Raw genomic sequence first — 7706 nt, forward strand, 5'->3', positions numbered from 1 at the left:
GACGTCCCTCCACCTAGTCCTGGGTCTTTTCCGAGGCCTCCTCCCAGCTGGACGTCCCTCCACCTAGTCCTGGGTCTTCTCCGAGGCCTCCTCCCGGCTGGACGTGCCTGGACCACCTCCCTAGGGACCCCCCCAGGAGGCATCCTTACCAGATGCCCGAACCACCTCAACTGGTTCCTTTCAACATGAAGGAGCAGCGGCTCTACTCCAAGCTCCTCTCGGAGGACTGAGCTTCTCACCCGATCTCTAAGGGGGACGCCAGCCCCCCCTCCTCCTGAGGAAACCCATTTTGGCCGCTTGTACTTAAGTTCCTGATTAACATAATTAATTAATTTGTTACATGTGGATTTCTCAGTGTTTTATATTCTCCAGTCTGCCTCTCAGTGTGTATAAACCAGAGTAAAATCCCTGTTGAATTGAGCAGATATGAAAGGAAAGGGACAGAAGTTCTTCATGAGGTGCGACCTCTAGCGTGCGCCCCCTGCAGGCGGAGTCCTTTGCAGCGGCCGGGGTTAGAGTCCGACCTTTGCTGCGTGTCATCCTCTCTCTTTCTCGCCCCTTTCCTGTCTATCCACTATCAAACGAGGGTCAAAGCCCCGCCAAAATAATCTTAAAGAAAAGAAGAAGTTCTTCATGAACAACGTTGTTTGTTCCCTCACAGAGGTCTGAGTCCCTGTTGATCGCCAGGTTGGCTCAGCGGTAGAGCGGGCGCACGTGCACTGAGAGGGTCCTGCTTCGACGCAGAGGTCCAGGGTTCGAATGTCTTTCTCCTCTATCTCACCTTACTGTCCTGTCACAAATTAAAAGGCGGAAAAACCCCAAAAAAACTCTCTTTAAAAAAGATGAGTTACCTCCTTAGAGAGACGGGTGAAGAGGTCTCCTCCTCGGAGGAAGTCCAGGATCAGGTAGAGCTTCCCCTCCGTCTGAAACGCTGTGGGAGGAAACAGAAGTGAGATAAGATCTGGGAAGCTTCTCGCTTGCTGAACATTTCCAACGGGACGTCTGCTGCCTGCTAAGAGACGGAGAATGAGTTCTGATTGGCCGGTCCGGCGCTGATGACTCATCACGGACGGTCTGTTACTGGTCGACTCACCGTAGTGCAGCTTGACGATGAAGGGATGGTTGACCTCCACCAGGATGTCTCTCTCCATCTTCGTCCTGACCCGGTCTCGCACTGCAGAGAGCGAGAGAGAGAGAGAGAGAGAGAGAGAGAGAGAGAGAGAGAGAGAGAGAGGCAGCAGATGAGTAACTGAATCACGAGATCTTAAAAGTCTTTAAAAAAAGACCCATGTTGTGTTTCTTTCCACCAGCAGGTGGTGTGTGATTCTCCTCCTCTTCCTCCCTGCCAACCCTTCTTCTTCAGCTCTCTGCATCTCTGTCTGCTCTCGTGTGAAGGCGTGAAATTCCATTTTGGGCGATGACGGCTGAACGAGTGGATTCACACAGATATCAAGCACATGCATCTTTCTTTTGTCCTGCATTTGTTCCACCTGTACTCAGTCTCCTTTAGAAGGAAAAGACCGGCGTCCCTCTCTCTACGACACGAATTTCAAATAAATTTCAAATTTTTCTTAAAAGAATAAAATTGACGATGTTTTGTATTTGTTTTTATTGTAAACAAATCCCCCCAAAAAATTTACCAAAAAACCAACAAAAGACAAAAAAAGTGCTCAGTAAATAAACAACAAAAAAACAGGAGGAAGTGTGCATTTGTTGGGGACTATTTTCAGCGGCGGATGAATCCACGTTTTGTGCTCTGACGAGGGAGAGGATACCCCAACCAGTAGATTCACTCACAGCTGGTTTTTGGTACTTTTATCGGGATTTGTTGACAATAAGAAGAATAAAGACTTATGTTCTAAGAGAGGGTTTTAGGGTGCAGAACCCGAGACAAATCTAGGGACCACGTAAGTCAAAAGAATGTAACTAAATTACATTTCTCAGATCTAGTGATCGTAGTTGGACTTCTTCAGGAGGTTTTGTCTTTGAGCTTGTTGAGAGTTACCTTCTTCGGCTTTTCCAATGTTTTACAGACGTTTACAGAAATAAGAACAGTTGAAAACGACGTGGCATCGCATTTTTCTTACTTGACGAATGCATCATTTTCTTGAGGGACAGTCGTGTTATGTTATCTCTCTTTGTACCTTTTAGCGTCGCTTTCTTCAGGACTTTCATGGCATACAGCTGACCGGCATCTGGCCCTGTGACCTTCCTCACCAGAAACACCTGAACACACACACACACACACACACACACACACACACACACACACACACACACACACACACACACACACACACACACACACACAAAAAACAGTGTCCAGATCATTATTACATTCTTTTAACTATTAACTTGTCTGCAGTGGCTTTTATCAATAATACATATTTTAAGTTATTGGTCAAATTCTACAAATGACTGGTGACCTCTGAGAAAAATCGATTAGTTGATTTATTCGACGATCCGTGGAACTGAGTTCCTCAACAAAGAATCGTGTAAAAGCACCACTTTAGATCTGGTTTAAATCCCAGATGTGCTCATAGGTTTCCAAGTCATTCAGCATGAAAAACTCAAAAACTATGAGGACTAGTCAACTAAGAGGTAGGAGTTCTAGTTTCTCCACTGAGGGGGGTCCCAGGGTTGTTTTTGTTGTTTTTAAATCTAGAACCGTTTCTCTCCTACACTCACACACAACATCAGCTGGATGCAGCGCGAGCTCAGGCGGCTTCTCTCAGCGTTTTTATAATGAAAGGAATTCTGGGAAATGCTGTTTATGAAATCCCAAACACAAGACCCTAAAGAGCAGCGATGCTATGTTACGTGTGTGAGCATGTTTTGTTTTGTTTCCTTTCGCCCTTCTTCTCATCTGAATTACACAACAGGTTCCCTTGTTCGTCATCCGCTCAGTGGGAAACCACAACACACACACACACACACACACACACACACACTTTTAAACGGGACACACTCATATGGATGCACGGTTGTCATGGAGCCACCAATAATAGCAACACCTTCTTCCCGCTGTAGCAGCTGAGTGACTAATGATACCATACTGTGTGACTGTCCTCAGTGACATCATCCCTCCTTCAAACTATTTTCAAAGCCTCCTAGCTTTTTGCTTTTGTGTACTCTAGATATTAAAGCAATAAAACAAGCACGTAAACACATCCAGACTACATTTCCCATCCCCTCCTCCTCTCTGCTCTGCGCTGCCCAATCCATCCTTTCTCTCTGTCCTTCCCTGTCCAGCGTTCTATTCATATTTCCGTCGCTTCTCCCTCCACCGTACCTGTGCTTCCCAGGTGGGTGACCTGCTGGATGCCGGGTGTCCCTGTGCATTGTGGGTCCTGTAGTCCCGACTACGGATCAGGCTCTGTGGCGCTAACATGCTCCTGTGCAGTAACTGCGAGGCTACAGGATGGAGCCGGCGCCGGCTGAACACTCCTCCCTCCCTCTCTTCGTCCGTATCCACCTCTCTCTCCTACTTTCTCTTTCCCTCAGAGACATCTACGCCTCCCTCCATCCCTCCCTCCATCCCGTCCTCCCTCCCACTTTCTCTCGCTTCTCCTGTCTTTATTTGAACAGTTCTCACCTCTCCTCTGTGGTTTGCACCTCTCTTTCTCTCATTCTCTCCGTCCCTTCCTCATGGGAAAAGGTCAGACTGCAGGGAGGGGTGCAGCCACATGAGCTTTACATTTTACATGTTCACATGCAGTACTTTACTGAAGTAAAAGTCCCAAAACCTCACAACAAAATACTTCACGTAACAGTCCTGCCTTGCAAAGTCAAAAAGCATCAGCTAAATCTACTTAAAGCATTAAAGATTAAAGTCCATGTGTTCCAGAATGGCCCCTTTTCAATGCACTGTGTTTATATATGTATATATATAGCACACTCAAAGGGACCATGATGAGTAGCTCAGTCCGTAGGGAGTTGGGTTGGGAAACAGAGGGTTGTCGGTTCAAGTCCCCGTTTGGACCAAAGAGTGTGGATGGGTAGCTGGGCACAAGGCACCGTACCCTGACCCCTCAGGGTGCTGGTCCAGCCCATTTGTGCGTGTGTAGGTCCTGAGCATGTGTGTGTATTTGAGACCTTAACAAACAAAATGTAAATTGTAATTTCAATGAACTGTATAAATTATTTAACCTATTATTTTGGATTATTTCTGCATCCCAGCGGGCTTTATGTCTCCTCCCATTTCCTGAATGGCTTTTCATTAAAAACACATTATGAATTAAAACTAACTGTACCTACTAAATACAGCGAGTTTATACCTTCATCTAATCTACTTAAATCTAATGTTTAAAAATGAATTGAAAATCTTCCGTCAGATAAATGTAGTGGATTAAAAAGAACAGTGTTTCCCTCCGACAGATAGTGGAGTTGAGTTTTGAAAGCTGGCATAAGATGTCGCTGAATGAGTCTTTGGTCAGATCGTTTAGATTTAAATCAAAATGTGGCCGATTTTAGACACAAGTTTTGTTGAGGCAAGCTTCCCGTACGCCTTTTTGTGTTAAAAACAACCTTTAGAGCTTCGGGTTTGGTCAAAAAACATGTTTATGTTTTTAAAAAAAGCCTCGCTCTGCATGTCTCCAGCGTCGAGTGTGAAACATTGATGAGATTCCTCCGTCAGGAGAAGCCGCTGGGACAAACACAGAGTAGGGATGCTGCTGACTGACTACATGTCGGAGAACATGGTTTGGGAAATAATGTTTGAGACGATGAGGAGTTGATGAGGAACGTTGAGTTTTTGTGTGTGTCAGTGAGCGTGAGTCAGACCACAGATGGAGGATCAGAGCCGGAGCGACAGGATGCTCATGTAGCACCTCTTAATCACGGGGATAAGAACCGCTAGCCCTGCACCTGTGCTCAGAAACACATGTACACACACACACACACGCACACACACACACACACACACACACGCACACACACACAAAATAACACATGCATACACAAACCTGCACATGCCCACCCCCCCACACACACATAAATACACACACGTACACACACACACATATGCGTAAACATGCACACACAAAATAATACATGCATACACACACCTGCAAAGCCCCCCCCCCCCCCCACACACACACACACACACTTAACACATGCATACACACATACATATGCGTACACGCGCACACACACATAATAACACATGCATTATCACACACACATATACAAGTACACACATACACACACACATATGCGTACACACGCACACACACAAAAAAACACATGCATACACACACCTGCACAGGCCCCCCCCACACACACACTTAACACATGCATACACACATACATATGCGAACACGCACACACATAATAACACATGCATAAACACACACACACACACACAAAATAACACATGCATAAACACACACACACACACACACACACACACACACACACCTCTAACCTGTTAGTGTTTATTTCCATCCCAAATGTGCAGACATTCAAACACACATCCACAGCTTCCAACTGAACTCTTTCCGCCCATTAATAAAGTAAATCTCCATCCCACACACGAAAAAGTAAAAACAACAACAACAACAACAACACCGTCACAGGTGGTTAATTAAGGATTTTAATCTACTTATGCAGCTACAACAAACTGTCCTCCTGAGTGCTGCGTGTGAGCTTTGGATTGGTCAGTAAATAAGACAGATAACAAAGAGAGTAACTAAGCTTCTAGGTTTCCTCTTGATTTTGGGGCAGTACTTGAGGTCGTGTTCAGAAGCCGTTGTGGAGCTTATGACTGTATTATGTCTGTTTTCTTCATGTCACGTCTTGATTTTTGTCCTGTTCTTGTCTCCTGTAGATCCTCACGACCACAAGCTGAAGCGGGTTTGTCCGTTTGGACGTTACTGTCGGACTGTCTCCGTCTTTCTTCAGCACCGCGCCCTGCTGAGTGGGATCTGTAACTAGAGCGGCAAAGATGGATCGATTCATCGATTAGCTGTCAACTAAAAACACTCGGACTCCAGCTTCTTGACCGTGTTCTGGCGTCCTCGCTCCTCTGTGACAGTACACTGAATATCTTTTGAGTTGTGGACACAACGAGACATTTCGAGGACGCCGCCTTTGGCCTTTGAGCTAGATTTATTTCATAATCTTGGATAAATGTCCCCTGATATCTGCACTGACTGCTGGGTTACTAAAACAGGCGTCCTGTGAGAGGTTAACACAGCTGGAGCGGACGCAGCAACAAGCCGCGTCATCTGTCCGCCATCAAGACTAATTAAGAGGAGGAAATCAGAGCTGTGTTGATACACTGCTCTGCACACAGCAGCAGACCTTCCCATCGGACACATCACATTAAATTATCATAAACTCATGCACACGTTGTTTTAACTGCTGGTCAGACGGAGAAATCTACACGAGTATCTGACTGGAGGGAGATTTACTGATTGTGAAGTATTTCTAAAACTCTCAGCTGGTGACGAGTACACTAAGTACACATAGGATTACTACCCAACCATTAGAAGGCGAAAGCGTAGCACTTAGGGTCGGGACCCAAAAATGGGTCGCAGAGAACAGACTAAAGGCTCAGCATGACCTCAGAATGACCTCAGCATGACCTCAGAATGACCTCAGCATGACCTCAGAAGGGCACTTTCAAAAACCGAACCTGGACTTGATCAGCTGGTTGATATCTCCAACCAGACACACACATCTCATTAAATTCAAGTCAGCATTATTTAAACAAATGTTGGTGTCGGTACTGAGGGACGATGAGTGGGGACAGAGACACAGAAAGGAGAATAGAGACCTTTTCTGTTTTTGTTTACTTTTATAATGGAATAAATATACTTCATATACATTTAAATTCATGGTTTCTTCCGTCTTTTGTCCACAGTTTAAAAATGTAGAGGTTACAAGGATTCATGGTGTGTATTTTTGTAAATTCGGGTCCCGGGGAGACAACAAATTTCTCTTTTGGGTCTTGAGCTGAAATAGTTTGGGAACCGCTGGTTTATAGAAACTCCATTTCATTTACACGACTCCGGTGAGTGGTAAATCCAGACCGCTAGCTAGACTATCTGTCCAATCTGAGGACTATGGTTACCTGGTCCTCAGGTCTCTGCAGGGTAAATCCAGACCGCTAGCTAGACTATCTGTCCAATCTGAGGACTATGGTTACCTGGTCCTCAGATCTCTGCAGGGTAAATCCAGACCGCTAGCTGGACTATCTGTCCAATCAGAGTTTTCTGTAGCGCGACTAAAACTACTTTTGAACGCACACATGTTCCAGAAAAACATCTGCAGAGACGCCGTTGCTCCATCCTGTGCTTAGCCCCGCCCACGACGATTGTGATTGGTTTAAAGAAAGGCCGATAAACCAGAGGACGTTTTTCTCCCATCCCGGACTACTGTATGGACTGTCTGGCAATGCGACACTAGTCTCCAGGGAACTTCTTTAGCAAAGTTTTGTAAAGCTTTGTCAGTGTTATTTATTTAGTTATTATGCGCTCTAGATCTTCCTACGTGTTAGGTACTTCTAGACTGTTGTATTTCTACTTTTACTGAGCATGATTTGAGGATTTAAATACTGGATTTTGTCAAATCCAGAACAGTAGCGCCTGGTTAACGGTGCATATCTTAGGACACGTCAGTGTTAGAGTGTTAAAGAGGATGATGGTATTGGTAACATGAAACCACACACACACACACACACACACACACACACACACACACAC

General features: G+C 45.3%; 1 long non-coding RNA gene across 1 annotated transcript; it reads right to left on the reverse strand.

Annotated features, from left to right (window-relative positions):
* Positions 1 to 839: 839 nt before the first annotated feature.
* LOC117937641 lies at positions 840 to 2229 on the reverse strand. Its single transcript, XR_004655197.1, has 3 exons — positions 2145 to 2229; positions 1094 to 1174; positions 840 to 931 (listed from the first exon to the last, which is right to left on the reverse strand). It is a non-coding gene; the product is annotated as an uncharacterized LOC117937641 (long non-coding RNA).
* Between the last annotated feature and the right edge of the window lie 5477 nt (positions 2230 to 7706).

The sequence above is a fragment of the Etheostoma cragini genome, chromosome 22 (assembly GCF_013103735.1).
Source record: "Etheostoma cragini isolate CJK2018 chromosome 22, CSU_Ecrag_1.0, whole genome shotgun sequence".
NCBI lineage: Eukaryota > Metazoa > Chordata > Actinopteri > Perciformes > Percidae > Etheostoma > Etheostoma cragini.